This window comes from Polistes dominula, unplaced genomic scaffold, assembly GCF_049000335.1.
Source record: "Polistes dominula isolate Pdom_NZ unplaced genomic scaffold, Pdom_raw_medaka contig_16, whole genome shotgun sequence".
NCBI lineage: Eukaryota > Metazoa > Arthropoda > Insecta > Hymenoptera > Vespidae > Polistes > Polistes dominula.
The window spans coordinates 3,043,615-3,059,930 of record NW_028301040.1 but is presented as its reverse complement, the minus strand read 5'-3'; the positions used below and the strand labels follow the sequence as shown (position 1 = coordinate 3,059,930).

Sequence of the window (16,316 nt, the reverse complement as noted above, 5' to 3'; positions counted from 1 at the left end):
GAAAATGTAATAAAAAAAAGAGATAAAAAATATAAATAAAATAATAATAATTTAACTCGGGGGAATCGTAAAGCATTTCACGAGGGAGAAAGAAGGGAGACAAGGGAGAAAGGGAGGGAAAAGGAAACGCGTTATCTAAAATACTCGCGCGAGCGGCATCGAATCTTATCTCGCGCGCGAGGGTGACAGAAGCGACAAAATTAAACGTCAGCCGCAGCTCGGCCAAGAGCTATATCCGGTTTTGTCTCGGTACTTTGCAGCCGTCGAGACTTGCCTTAGTGAAAGAGAGAGAGAGAGAGAGAGAGAGAGAGAGAGAGAGAGAGAGAAAGAGAAAGAGAAAGATAGAGAGAAGGAGAAAGGGAAAGGGAAAGAGCTGGCTGAAGTCGGCTTTCAAGCTCGCGGCGTTTTCTCGACTAATCACGGGCTTGCGAAGGGTCGCGAAACGTACAGAGAAAGAGACGAAACACGAGAGAGAGAGAGAGAGAGAGAGAGAGAGAGAAAGAAAGAGAGAAAGAGCGAATACGTCGAGGAGGTAAAGTGGATGCTGAAACTCATAGTGAGCAAGGTAGAAGGAAAGAGAGAGAAGAAGGGAAAGGGAAATTAAAGCCGCTGTATCAAATCTAAGCGCGTGCATCCACCCTATCATTTTTGGGTCCGAGCATTATCCAGTATAAGACTTCTGGGATATACATGCATACATAAATCTCTACGTGTAATGTGTGTGTAGGTGTTGGATGAAGAGCATCTACCATGTTGGCACTGTCGACCTTCTACTTCGTCATTATCGTCGTCTCTTTCTCTTATCCTATCTTTCTTCGCTCCATCTCTCTCTTTCTCTCTCTCCTTTTTTTATTCTTTCTCTTTTCATCTTACTTTTCTCCCTATCTCCATCCAACCAACTTCTATCTCACTTTCTCTCATCGATTATACCAATCTCTCATCCCCTACCCTAATCTCTATTTCGAGTTTCAACATGGCGCGAGCATTGCCCTTTCGTCTCGTCATCGGTCACGATGTTCATATCCGAGCAAAAAGCATCTTTCCATCCTCTACCTTTTCCCATCTCTCTCTCTCTCTCTCTTTTCTCCCTCTTTTTCCTCCTATCCTTTTCTCTCTGTCCTTTTGCATCGAAAAGCATCGAATTTTATTCGAACGACAACCCATGGCTCACCTTATTCGTCATTCTTCAACATCACCATCGTTTATCGCACCTTCATGCTTCATCAGTATTCGTCTTCTTCCACGACTCTCTCTCTTTCTCTCTCTCTCTCCTTCTCTCATATACCCATAGAAATCCATCTCCGTCGTCGTAAGCGTCAAGCTTTTTCCTACCTCACTTCGTTCCCTGTCAAGATCGTTTCGTGCTCTGTCTCCGAGTTTTGATTTGCTCCTTCTTATTCTCGTAAAACGCGGTAGTAGAACGTTCAAATGCGAAATCTACTTTACTCTCTTCTTGTTCTTTATCTATTTTTTTTTCCTTTTTTTTTTTTACATCATAAGAGATTAATGCTATTCCATCGGTTTATCAATTATTCTATTTAATCTCGTTATGCGGCATTTATTTCAAAGATAAGTGGATTTCGATTAATGCGAAATATGATCGAACATTAAAACGACCGTATAAATTTCAACGGATTATAGTATGAAAAGCTGATCATACATTGTAATCAATGTTTATACCAAGTTCCCTTATAAACGTAGAAACGAATTGTATTTCGGAAGTTTAATATGCGAAATGTAAATAGTATTCATGAAATTTTTTTAAGAGATACGTCGGATGAATAGTTTTTTCCTATGTTTTTTTTATTGGTTAGTAAATCATAGGACACGATGTTGTATATGCTGCACCTTACTACAACAAGTACATACCATTGCACAACGCGACCCATTAAATCCTGCTAATAGTATTAACGTAGACAGGTTAGTATAGGATACTTTTGTAAATATTTTTTTAAATCTTTTTTTTGGTCTCTTTTTTTTTATTCCCAGACAGATATATTAAACGTAATGCTTCATGAAAGTTTCAATGTACGTGGCACCACGCCGAGTCGCGTCACACGTAACAATGCACCTACCCTGCCAAACGAACGATTCGTTTTTTCCTTGCTAACACACAGAGAGTACATTTTTAATGATTTCCAAAATAACTTTCGACGCTGTAACTGGATCTTGTTTGATTATATTTTTATAAATGATGACCTGAATAATAAATAAAATACCGAGAGATTTCGTTATTACGCTCACAGGTATATAAATTTCATAAAGAATACCTTTTTTCATTCAGAGAAATTTTCAACGTATCTAACAACTTTAGAGATATTTGACTCAACTCATTGTCAGATATACGATATAAAGTCACGGGAAAATTAATTATTCGAATTGTATATACCAAGACGATGAAATTTCGTTCAACGTTTATCTTCGAACAGCTGTTACTGTTGCACTCCTTTCAGGAACCACCTGTTTCCTTTTATTCCCTCGAGATATTTTTCAAATAATCAATAGAAATGACAAATTTTAGATACTAGCAACGACTAAACTACATTTACTTTACTCAGTTGTATAAAACTCAAGGTCTCTGGTCGATTGTAAAGAGAGTTACATGATTTTAAAAGAATATCGAAGTTCACTTTTATTCAGAGAAATATATAATCGAGACTAAATAATACTAAATACAATGTAAAAGAAATGTATTGATAAAATCTGATTACATAAGATTTAATAAAGAAATATAATGTTTCTACAATAAAATGTTCAAACTATTCTCATGTAAAATTAAAGAAATATGACATAGTGTTCTACATCCTTTAATGTATGTATTTATAATTCGATCCTTCATGCATACTGTATTTATGTCAACGTGGAGAATTTCAAAATGAAAAAGAGACATATAAACAATTGTATATACGTTTTAATTCGTTCGTTCGGAATTAGAATCGTTCGTAGAGTTGCTGATTGCTAAAAGTTAAGGGTTGTTTTGGCGATTCGTAGTCCGGCACGTCGACTAGATCAACGAATGAGAGAACGAGAGAGTAAAAGAGAAGGAAAGAGAGAGATAGAGAAACCAATGGCAGTGGTGTGGACGTGAGAAAGATAAAAATGCGGATTCGTTCAGGTTCCGTACGAACCGATCGTTTAAACCGTGCTAAATTTTCGATACCTTTCTTGTACAACAGGATAATTGAGCGAATTGGAACTCTATGCCCTTTTAACGTCTCCACGTAATTTTCGACGTACTGCATTCCCAAGTGATCGTAACTTCATACCGTCCTGTGATTCTAAATTATTTATTTCAAGTCTTTTCAAAGTTTCCCAAGATTAATAGTTTGAGTTAAGATAAGATAATAAATTCATTCTCTCGAGATAAAATCATTCGCGTTTGAATATAACGCACTAAGACATTAATTACGAATCAAAAAATATACGCTTTTCAAATAAAATATAGATAAATTTATCAAAGTCATTTAAAATGTACTTACTTGTTAGAATATTTATTATTTAAGTACGTTTATAATGGGTAACTCATTTCTTGATATGATACGATAAGGATGACAATTTTAGAACTAATTATAAGATAGACGAGTCTATTATTAGGTACGTTAATTTATCGGATTTTTAGTGACGTTCTTAATGCCACCACGATTTGACATATTTTATGTAGAAAGTGGGAGAAAAAGATAAAAAGATAAAAAAGAAAAGAAAAGAAAAGTAGATTGATTATACGAGAATAGAAAAAGATCGTACCTATCTTAACTTGACGCGATGTCAAAGATGAGAAAAACGAGATGGATTTATCTCGAACAAATGAGAATAATGGAAAGGATCGGTGTTACCTTCCCTCGTTCCTTTTCGAAAAAGATCTAAGTCTTATGTTAGATACATCCCGCGAAGCAATCTGAACGACCGACACGTTCGACGAGCTGGAAGCGTCTTGAAAAATTTACCCGGCTCGACTAAAGTCGGTGTTTGCGGGTCGATGGAGGGCAAAGGGAAAAAGGTCGAAGTACTCTCTTCTTCGAGTAACTTCGAGAAAGGCTTGAAGTAGCATCAAACGGTACGAAAGAAAGCCTGAAAGAGAGTAAAGAGAGAACACGAGAATGAAAAAGATGTGAACGGGGGAAGAGAGAGAGAAAGGGGAAGAGTTGAAGGGAAGGGTAAGGGCATTCGACAAGGAAAAAGGAGATTTCACGGTGGTAGAGCACCTGCCAAAAACAAAAACGAATTGAAAGAGTTGCGACGTCGTTCGGTTAGATATCAGATATCCTCCTATAAAACACACGTACACGTATTTATTCTTATTTATGTTGGTGTACAGATATGATAGAAAAACATGATAACAAAATATTGGTTTTCAAAGTACATGATGGGATAAGAATGGATAATTACAAGCATTGTTGTAAAAAGAAAAGCAGACTTTAGAGACGGATCAAATTTTAATATCTTACTTTAAATTACTCGCTTTTTATGAATAATTATATATAACATTCATTATAATTTATAATATTATTAATTCTAGTGTATAATCAAATTCTTTCTATACGTTTTCTTAAATATTCATATCAAGTAAATTTATATTTGAATATTTATTTCAGGTAAAATCTAGCATTTTCAGGATTTAATTAAATTATACAATTTAACGTTAACGTGTGTACAGTATTATTTATTATGTTTCTACATGAAGAATGCAATTAGAAGAAGTGGTCTCTCTTAAAACATGCAAAAATCAATCAAGATATTCATGTTTAAAGTTGCATTTCGTTGATTATTTATTAGATGAAATAACATTTTGAATTATTTGCGATAGTCTCGAATAGACGTGACAGTCGCTGGACCGTTGGATATGACAATCGAAGATATAATATATCGAATGACATTATTGTTTCGACGGCTCACTGACACGAATGTAAAAAGAATATCTACTGTTAACGATTGACGTTAAACATTTTTATTATATAAACAGTTTATAAAACGTTCCATGATACTAACGTGATGGTAAACAAGGATTGTGCAAAATGTACAATGACATAGAAACAAAATGGTATATGCCAGTGATACGAGATATGCCATGCAGTGATTATATCCCCATTACAAAAGTTTTCTCGTGCAAAGAGTGCACCGGTATGTGGAAAAGAAAAATAAAAATAAAAAAAAAGTGAAAAAGAAAGAAAGAAAGAGAAAGAGAGAAAGCGAGAGAAAGAGAGAGAGAGAGAATAATGTCAATGCCGATACCACAATGCCAGCTCGTATTTCTGTTCTTTCTTCTTTCGTACGATACGAGCAATGTATGGTTGTACCTACTCGCTGGTCTCAATGCGTTGAAACCATTGAAGTATGAAAAATTCGTCGACATTTTTCCAACTTATAAATATATACCTACTTTCTTTCATTTCTCATTTCTTCATTTCAAGATCCATTTTCTATATATATTATACGAATAATTATTCAATTTTTTTAGATAGAAACGTGTATTTATTTTTTTTTTATTATTAAAAGATATTAGATTAAATGATTGATACGATAATGAAACAAAGAGATCGGTTACAGAATTATCTACTTTTGTAGATCTCTAAAGAGAAATCCAATATCGACGATAATCAATTGTTCCTAAATATAGTTTAATTGTTCTAATTCTTTCATAGGATACTTATTTATTCATCTGGTATATTATTTAATACGTTTTAATTGATCCCCTTTTCCTTAGATTTTTATCCTAAAATTAAATTATTTATCCAGAGAAATTCAATGAGAATGATTTGTCTTTTTTACGTGGATACTCATAGAGAGGAAGTTTTTTTTATTAAAAATTGGAATTAATGTATTATTCTTAGAGAGTTAAAGTTTATTAAAAAGTTAATAATAAATGAAAATAATTTAAGAATGCGTAATGGTCATCTCTTGCAGGATAAAGAAGATATACGTTGATGAAGCTTCGGGCTATGCTTACCCAAAAATGTTAATAAAGTATTTTCCGGTATTCTGCTATGCTAGTATTTAGGGATTGCATTACGGTGAAGAAACGGCTACATGAAAATGCGCATTTACCGGAACGTTTAACGAACGCGTACTGGTTAAATTATCAAGCGAAGAGGAAAAGAGCTCTATACCCGTTCCAGGTTCGAGTTGGTAACGCGTTATTTAAAAAGAAACCTTCCTTTCTCTCAGCGATAAATAATATTCCGCTCTAATATCGTAGTAGCATTTTGCTTGTTCGCCTAGAGAGGGATCGTTACTGTTTTTCTGTTTCTGGCAAAGAAAAAAGAGAGAAAGAAAAATAGGAAGAAAAGAAAAGAATGATAAGGACAGAGAGAAAGAGAAAAAGAGAGAGGATTAGATTCAACGTTCGCTGACTTCCACTAGATAATTCAATATGACGCACGAACCACTGAACAAAACTACCAGCATCTGTTTTAAGCCGAAAATATATGGTAACACATTTTAGCGTAGAATTATATATATGTATAAATATAATACATTCTCGAGATCGTTTGAGTGGACAAAATTACGTTATGATAATAATAATAATAAAGATGGATGTGGGGGGGGGTGGAACCGATGATGAAAAAAAGAAAATAAATAAATAAAAAATGAGGATATAATAAAAATCTACGGAAGTTAAAGAAAAGAATAAAAAAAAAATCAACGATCAATCTAATAATAAGAGTTACCGAGAGGACTCGATAAAAGAAAAATTGAAGATAGAGGTATTGGAGGGAAGAAAGAATGGACAGAAGAAGAAGAAGGAGGACATCGGTGGAATGCTAGGAAGCGTAAGTCAGAATCGAGAAGGATGAAGAAGAAGAAGAAGAAGGGGTCAGGGCGGTACGTATAGCCAACGATATATCAAAGTGGGGGGTATAGAATGATCGATACATATCTCTCTGTCCCTTTTCCTCGAGGGATGGATGCCGCGTCGTCTCCAGCCCTAATCCCTTTGAAACTCCTCGTGTACGTCGAGTAGTAGCCCGGGACGTTAGGTTGGACCATTGGCGATTGGAGGAGGGTAGCACTGAATGGGAGGACGGACGCGATTCTCTCACGGCATTCAAGCAACCAGGGATATGATGCATCGGCCTAATTTCGCGGCCGGAAGGTCATGTAGGCCCACTAAATCTTGACCATTGCCACCCCAGTTGAGCGAGCTAGCTGACTGGTCAGCAAGCAACCAAGCAAGCAAGCAAGCAAGCAAATGAGCGAGAGAAAGATGGATGGAGAGAGTACCCAATGCGATGTCATCGAGACCGAACGTTCCACGTCCGAAACATTCGCCCACGATACCCCCCACACTCCCTCATCCCCTCGTTCAACGCGATGTACTCGCGAGCGCAAATCCCACTGGTCTCTGACTGGGTAAACCGTTCTCTGGATTTAGCTAGTTGGCAGTAGTAAAGGCCAGTATATAGCCAGACTCCACAGGAAGCGATTCCTAAATCATATCAGCGCGCTCGAAACACATGCTACGCATTCCCGAAACTGTTTGCCCTAGGTACTCGGAACACGTCACGGATTTGCCTCTTTCTCTCTCTCTCTCTCTCTTTCTCTCTCTCTCTCTCTCTCTCATTCTATCTCTATCTCTCTCTATCTACGTGACAAGTATTCCTTTTCACCTACATATTTTTCGTTTCAACTTTTTTATACCCTTTGCACGGAGTATAGGGATGTCTCTCTCTTTTTTTTAATTCTATATAAAAATTTCGTACGTGAAACGTATTTTATAATCTCGAGAGTTGGTCGTAAATAATATATCTAACGAACAATGGATGCGTTGGTCATCGAGTAAAAATTCTTCCTTTCTTTTTTTCTTTCTTTTTTTTTCCTTTTCTCCAAAATAATATCAGTTGGAATTTAATTCGAAAAAAAAAGAAAAAAGAGGGGAGAAAAATTATGCAACAATGTAATATCGTGAGTATAGCGTTTCGTAATATTCATTTACATGCTGTATAAAATGAGCCACGTGATTTCGTTTTGGATATCTTTATCCTTCGTGTTCGCATCGCTTCACTTTTCGTTTCTCCCTTCGGCGAGGTAAAACGTTGCTACCGGCAACAAGACCCTGCAGGGACGACGAACGAGCCCGTTCCGCCGGCCATAATCACCCTCTACGTCCTGTCAATGAGATTAATGTCGCCGTCCCGACGGTGCTGCTGTTCCGGCGTCGATGTAACTTCGCACCTACAGTTTAAGTGAATTTCGGTAAAGACCGATCGAACTTGCCCGGGGACAACGAAGTTTTCTCATGTATTGGTAAGTAAGTGTATGCAGGTATATCTGTGCTCACTTTGAAATCGTTTGTCGAACTCTCTCTCTAACCCATTCTCGACGAATGAACTGTGAATTTGAAAAGAAAAAAAAAACAAGGAAATCTAATCACTCGTTAATACCTTTCAATTGATTTAACGAACTTTTTAAGAAGATCGCGAGAAAACGATATAATCGCTTAATACCTTTCGACTTATTTGGATCGATTCATTTACTTTTGTTTTCTTTTCTTATTTTTTTATTTCTTTAAGAAGTTTCATGGTCCGAGTAAAAAAAAATTGGGTCATGGGAATTTAAAGGGATTTTTGAGAAAATTAGTAACGTCCCGTCGTCGATGAGTTTAATGTCGTTTCTCTGCCGTCGGCATTTCGCGATCGATGTAACTTCATCCTTCTTGTTTCAAAGGAGAATCTCTGTAAGGAGCTTATGCTGCTACAGTAGAATTTCGTTACGAAACATTCTCTCCATTTCCTGCTTCTCCTCCTCCTCTTCTCACTTTCTCTCTCTCTCTCTCTCTCTCTCTCTCTCGGTCTCTCTCTCTCTTCTTGTCTTCCTCGTTTACACAGAGAGAACGTTTCGAAGGAGACTCGTGATCCAAAAGGAAAAGGAGATTCTCTACCGTTTAAATGTTTGTTACGAGACAATGTACGATTTAGTTTGTATTCGCGCCGTCACTTTGCTATGGATTGTCGTTAGGAAGCACCTAAGAGTACCACCAGTACTAACATCATCTCATCACTGGTACCATCTCACTGTTCTAAGTACGCAAACGTCCTATGTAAGTTCTTATTTTTGACTACAGTAGTACGAGCCGAGTTTAATGAAACGCTAATACCGCTTTCTAAGAGCGTACCGAGTATTCCTTTTGCTATGAATGTTTCATAAACTTTGATAGGACGACGTAAGTACGAACGCTTCTACATATTTCATTCCCTTAATTGCAATTAAACAAACTTTCTTGCGGGATCGCATTCATTTACATTCGAAGCTTTCAAAGAATTATAATTGAAACAGGTTGTGGTACTTTTAAAATAGTATATAACTGTGTGTGTACTTGACGTGAGTTAACCAGCCAAAGTCAACGACTATATATTGTATGTATCCGTTTTAAATTGACTTTCTTTTTTTTAATACGTTTCAAAATATAATACGTCTCAAGTTAATCAAAGAATTAGACGAGACAAGCGTTACTATGGATTCTTCGTTATGTTTTATATTTCTTCTTTTATCTTTCATTTATTTTTTCTTTCTTTCTTTCTTTCTATTTTTTCTTTTTTTTTTTTTTACATTACCATTCATTTTGATACATTCGAATCGGAGAGTAGAAACGAATCAACTAAGAGAATGCAATCAGCTGTATTAATGGTTACATAAAAGCTTTTGAATATTGGGATCCTCATTAAAATCAAACGAAACTCGTTATGTATCAACGAAATCGGATTAAATTCTTGGAAACCAGACGATCATTTTAACGGAATAAGAAGTCAATCCGTATAACCGTTACTAAATCCCACATATATACTTTACGACGATAAGTGCCAAGAGACGAAAGCACCGTGAATTCCCTACACTTGTATATATGTGTATATATATTCGTAGTATACACACATATACACGTGTTGACTGTAACGATAGAAACAGGGAAGAGAGGTGAGGAGAGGAGAGGAGAAGTAGTCTATAATTGCCGAGAGGGCCTTTATTTGCTCCACGGGATGCGCTTGAAAGTGATCAACGGCCGCCATCGAACGTGGTAATTATACCCGCAAATAAATGTCAGCATACGTCGATGACATTTTACGAATTAACTTTTTCCACTATCCCATCTATGTGTAGGTTAATAAAAACAAGAATCGCGCGGCGCGGAGAATAGAGTAAATGAGTATAAAAAAAAAACCAAAATTGTTCAAGTTGATATTTCGATATATAATTGTTCTTATTATTACTTTATTATTGATTATAATAATTGAGATACGAATCGTGATAAAATATCATTGAAAATTCAATGTAATTCTTAATATCATTTTACATTCTAATAATAAACAGACACAATTTGTTCATTACAAAATAAAAGGAATAAAAATTATTTTCCAGAATAATTAGATTGTATACGTTGAATAAAGAGAAGGTGGTAGAAAACATGAAATTAATCTGATTGTGAGTGTATATGAATATATATATATAAGTTGAAAAATAATTTTGTTCAAAAGTAGAACTTTATTCGTATTATTAACAAAAGATTTAATTAAATCCTGAAAGTTTTGGAACTTCATTTGAACGTTCTTCAACATAGAGCTACCAATCAAGTCTAGCATCTACTTTGGAATTCTAATATTTTCCAAGTCTGATATCGCTAGTCGGATGGAATTGCTCATCTTCGTTCGACGTAAGAGATTTTACGATTATAATCGTAATAAGAGAAAGTTGAGCTTTTCCATTTTCCCCTTCATTATTATACTTTTGGATAATGCCAGTACAAAGGATAGAAAGAGAGTATCATCGCACTGTGTGCCACTTAGTTTATGCATATCTTTTCTTCGTACCTTTGTATTATGTTGTCAAGGGCTGAGTGTATTTGCAACATTATCTGGTTTCCATAGTAATGTAACTAGGAGGGAGGGTGCAGTGAGGATGGTTGGTCAAAGTGTTTTATTACAATTGACAAATCCAGATGGGATTACTTTTTTTTATGCTATAGTGACCGAAGATCGAGAAACGTCTGCTCTACCATTACGACGTATGTCTACGTATGTGTACGTGTTTATATATATATATTATATATATATATATGTGTGTATTACTTCCAGAAAGTACTTTATTACAGAAAACAAGGCGATGGAAAATAATATTAAACTGAAGAAACATTTCATCTTCTTCATTTTTTTTCTCGTTTGACTCGTTTCATTTCTTCGTTGTATTAATAACTACACGTAAGAATGAACAAATAAATAATTTACATAAATTTATGGAGAACCTACTTAACGGTAATGCAACGAGATCGTTAATGATTTCTACTTTGACGAAATCGATTGATGCGTATGTCAAATTAGTTATCGTAGTAGTATTAATTAAAGCATCCTTTGAACGGGTATAGTCGTGCATCTCGAATACGTCTCAGGATGCCATTTAGTTCAATGAATTTCCGTGCTGTACAAGTAATTGGGCTGACGTCCGTCTTGAGTCTTATTATCGAGTTTAATAATCGCATAATTTAAACAGGAGAATATCCGTGATTTTGTTCTTTTTTTATTTTCCACTTTTTTTGTTTGTTATTATTATTGTTTTTTTTTTCATTATCAAATAACGAAGAAAACCGTGTATCGAATCGAAATGAAAAGGAGTATCATCGAATATATTCGCGGAATGTGTTTGTGCTACGGATATGTAAGAAAAGAAAGAGATTCAGCCAAACGGAAAGATAAAATATGACGTAGTCGAAGAAAACGATATCGAGGGAAATATTAAAAGAGATCGGAAAGTAAAATTCTACCAAGTTATTGCTGCAAAGCTTTTTCTTTTCCTGTATATTTTCTTTCAAGCTCCATCTAGATTTACATAGCGTGTGTTTTTTACCAATGGGATTTGCATTTATATCGGAACTTTAACAATGATCTCTCTCACTCTCTCTTTCCTTTTTTTTTTTTCCAACGAGTTACGTTTGATCGGTAATCAGTAAAAAAGAATCTTGTAAAATTATAACTCTAATCGTTTTATTATGACATTGACAAATATTTTTACGATAAAATTTATTGAATAAAAAAAAAAAAGAAAACTAAAAAGAAATAATCTTATAACGTAAGTACGTATGAGTATAGGTGGTTAATAAATTGTTGACCCAACTAGTTTGCTACTCGACGAATGATCGGTCCTTCAAATAATGAATACTCTTCAACAATATATACAATACACATGTACATACCTATATCGACGTGAATGAAAAAAAAAAAGAAGAAAAAGAAATAGAGAGAAAGCAAAGTCGATCGTTCGATAATCGACGAGAACGCGGATACAAAAGTTAGGAGAAGAATGCAGACGGTAGTAGAGCGAAAGAATCATTATCTGTTGGAAATGCTGAAACACATGAGTATTGAAGAGAAATAGTGAGGGGAAAGGTGAAGAGAGAGAAAGGGAGAAGAGAGGGAAGGTTTAGGGCGCATTTTCATTCGTATCGGTAGAATACCGTATACTGCATGTCGAGGGTAGTAGATGGAAAAGAAGAAGAGGAGGAGAAGGAGGAGGTGGAAGTGGAGGTGGAGGATGTGTAAGGGATAAAGCATAGGATAGGTAGGGTTGAACCCGTGCAATCTCGGCATATCGAGCTTACGAGGTCGGATGTAGATACGAAACCGATTCTAGACGGAAACGGGGTAGTGTGCCGGAAGGTCGATGACAGACGGGAAAGAATGAAAAAAAGGGTGGGAAAGAGGGATGTAGGGTTTGATATCACCGGCTTAAAAAGTTAGTTCGCGCCCGTTATCAGCGATTAACTTGGAAGCAGAGGGTAGGTAACCCAATGTGCGTGTTGGTTTCGGTTAAACGAGCTTTCATTAAACCATGAATGATTACAAATGATTTTGTCCTGCCACGAAATCTTCGAACTTAACGATTGAGTTATTTCGTCATTTTGTTCAAATAAGGATTTTTCTACATTTTTTTTATTTTTTTTTTTATTTATTTTACGAGATATTTCTTTTTGACGAGAAAGAGAGAGAGAGAGAGAGAGAGAGAAGTCAAAAAATATGAATATTGAATTGTAATCGAAAGATGTCTGATCGTATACGAAAGATTGACTCGTACTACTTTAATAGTCGATGGAGGAGCATTCGTTTAACCTATTTTTTTGTCTTTTTTAATGAAACACGAGAACTGATAGGGGTTGGTTTTTTTCTTATTGCCGGATACATTTTAATACTTTATCTTTCAGACTTCTTATTATTACTTTAAGTTTCTCGAATCTATAAGATATTTATACGAATGTTGAATAAATTTATGCTACATCGTAAAAAAAAGAAATGATATACTTTTTCATGGCATATCACTTTTTTCCCTCAACAAATCGAATCGCGTCTGGGTGAAAGGTTTTATATAACTTTAAGTTACTTTGTAAATATATATATATATATATATATATTACTAAGATAACAGAAGCACGTATAATAAAGACAGTCAGCACTATCTCTAATTCTCTCTCTTTCTCACTCTCTCTCTCTCTCTCTCTTGCTTGTTCTTTCTTTCTTTCTGTTTTACTTCGATGATAAAATTATCGCGCAACGAGAATGAAATAAGGAAAATGGAGCGAGAGATCTTTTGAAAGGTTCTGCGCGTTCAAGTTCTGAAGCTCGATGCGGCTAGGTTCCTTTAAAATCGGAAACAATGACGGCACTACTTCCCGAACTCGAGATTGTCTCGGCCAAGAGAAAATGAGCTGCGATAATTTTCAACCGCGTTGTCCTTTATCCCTTCTAACTCTTTATTCGAGTTAATCTTGTTACTTCATTTACTCCAAATTATGTCTTTTATGATATTCAAACGATCGAGATCGTTTTATTTAACGAGAAAGTTAAAGAATTTGCTACCTTTTTTATTTTATTATAGTTTTCTTTTTATTTTTTTTTGTAACTATAATCTTATCTTCTATATAGTTAATCAAAATGAAACGATATATAATTATGATATTAAAGGTTGAAATATAGGACAGATAAATGAATCGTTTCCCTCTATTTTCCCCTCACCCCTCTCTTAATTTTTCTTTTCTCTGTTCCATTCTTCAGTCGAATTGATCGTTAACCTTCGAGGGTACATTGCCCTCAAGAGTAATATCAAACTAGGAAGAATCCGTAGAAATGAGGAGTTCGTGTGAAACGTTGAACAAGAAAAGAAAAGAAAAGAAACGAAAAGAGAGAGAGAGAAAGAGAGATATCGACGAACGTGTTCTCGTTTTCTCACGAGCTACACTAATCTTCTTGAATAATTAATCGTCAATGGTCGTCCAATGTTCCATGGTATTCGTACTAACGATGGAAAGAGTAAAAGAAAAAAAGAAAAAGGAAAATGACAAAATGAAATAGATAGAAAAAGAGACCGCGGATAAATCTTTAATACTCGGAGCAAGAAAACGGTTGGTGTGGTATATTTTTATATTACGATCGTGATCATGTCAATTGGACAAAAAAATACATTGAAATATTATTTGTATTTAATTATAGAAAATTACTGTCTACTCTATTATCGATTTTTATTAATTAATCCAAGAAGAAGAAGAGGAGGTAGTCTTTGGTTCTTAAATACCTAATAATAATTATCGCGAGTAGATATTTATCATTTGAAGAACTTCTAGTTCTAATTGATAGCCTGGATTATGAGTAATACATGTGTTTTATCTTTCAGTAGCGTAATTATTAATTACGTAATATATTTATACAAAGATTATTAGATGTTTGATAATAATCAGGCAAGTAAAATTAATAGTTTCTTTTTTACTTACCCGACTGGACGAGTTGGTTGAGAAATCCTTCGTGGTGTGTTGGTGCAAGTGAGACGAACAGATAGATAGACAGATAGATAAATAAATAGATAGATAGGTAGATATATATAGATAGAGAGTAAACGTTTCGAAGAATGGGAGTAGGAGGAGTGGTTTTAGTGCGGTGGTTCACCGCATTTTTTTCCACGCCGCTCACCTAGTCGCGTTCACCACAGGGAACCAGAGGGAGACAGAAAGAGCGTGCGTTTTCGTGGCACGAGAGCACAAGCACCTACTACTATTAGAGCACCCCACCGACACCCACTACCAACACCACCACTGCTACCACCACCACCACCACCACTACCACCACTACCACCACTTGTGCAATTGGCACAGACACCACAGACAAAGAGTAAAAAAAAGAGTGAGAAAATACTTCTTCTCTCACTCGTTCACTCTCTCTTTCTATCTCTTTCACTGTGTGTTTTCTCCACTTCTTTCTTTTATTTTCTTCCCCTTAACGTGCCACGCTTTGTATCACGGATAGACAACAGAAGGGATGACGATGACGATGATGATGATGGTGACGACGACGGTACGGTGCTCTGAGCCCAAAGGCGTTCGAAAAAAGCTCGCACATGGAGAATCGCAAAACTCAAGGAGAAAATGTCAGACGGCAACGAGACAGTCACAGTCACAGGCACAGTCAGTCAAACAAACAGTCAGAGAAATAAAGAGAGAGAAAGATAGAAAGTAAAACAAAAAGGAAAGAGAAAGAGAATGAGATAACGCGTCCAACTATTTTCTTTCTTCTTCGACTATACTATCATCATCAGTAGTCGTATTATCTTATTTCAGTTTCTTTTTGAACTATTTTTTTTCTTTTATCAACAGCAGTATCCAAGAATACGGACAAGCAAATTGCAACGTGTAAGTAGTAACCAAGTATCCACGTGCTTCAACGATCTCCAATCTTATCCGCACTTCCTTTTTCTTCCTCGAGAACTTATATTTTCACTGTTCCCTACTTTATCTTCCTCTTCCTTTAATTATTTATATTTATTCTTCTTTCTGTGTGTTTTTTTTTTTTTTTTTTTTTTTTTTTAATTAATTTCTCTTCGCGTTTACGACATCTTTTGCCGAAAAGATATTTTATTCGATCGTAAGAAGAATTCTATGACGTTCGTTAGAATAAGACCGATAATAATCGACACACGTTGTTTGTAAAATGGAGGATTTTCAACGCGTTTTACCCCTGCTGGCGCTGGGGTTAAACTGAATCCAAAAGCAACCCTCGACTATTCGTGTCCGCCAAGCGCATGCTCCGGATTTTCTCGCGACTCACTCTCTCTCTCTCTCTCTCACCCCCACCTCGTTTTCTTCTTTAGTGCCACCCTCTCTCTCTCTCTTTCTTTCTCTTTTAGTCTCTCTCTCTGTGTGCGTATAGTACGAAAGTACGCGTCGTCATGATTATACAGGGTGGTCGAGAAAATTGCTCGTTGGGTGATGATGCTGGACCCAGGAGGGTAGAAATTTCTCTTCTGTCTCGAGCACACACTGTTGACTCCTTCACACTCGATGATTTCGGGTCGTCCTA

The 16,316-nt window shown here is 35.8% G+C and overlaps 1 protein-coding gene across 8 annotated transcripts in view; it reads right to left on the bottom strand.

The window, feature by feature from the left end:
* The window catches only part of Lar (tyrosine-protein phosphatase Lar), a 506,717-nt gene extending 490,735 nt beyond the window's left edge, over positions 1–15,982 (bottom strand). For all 8 annotated transcript variants that reach the window (XM_015317927.2, XM_089174791.1, XM_089174795.1 and 5 more), the window contains exon 1: positions 14,738–15,982. The gene's annotated coding sequence lies outside the window, so the exon portion shown is untranslated. The remainder of the gene's footprint in view (positions 1–14,737) is intronic.
* Positions 15,983–16,316: the final 334 nt, after the last annotated feature.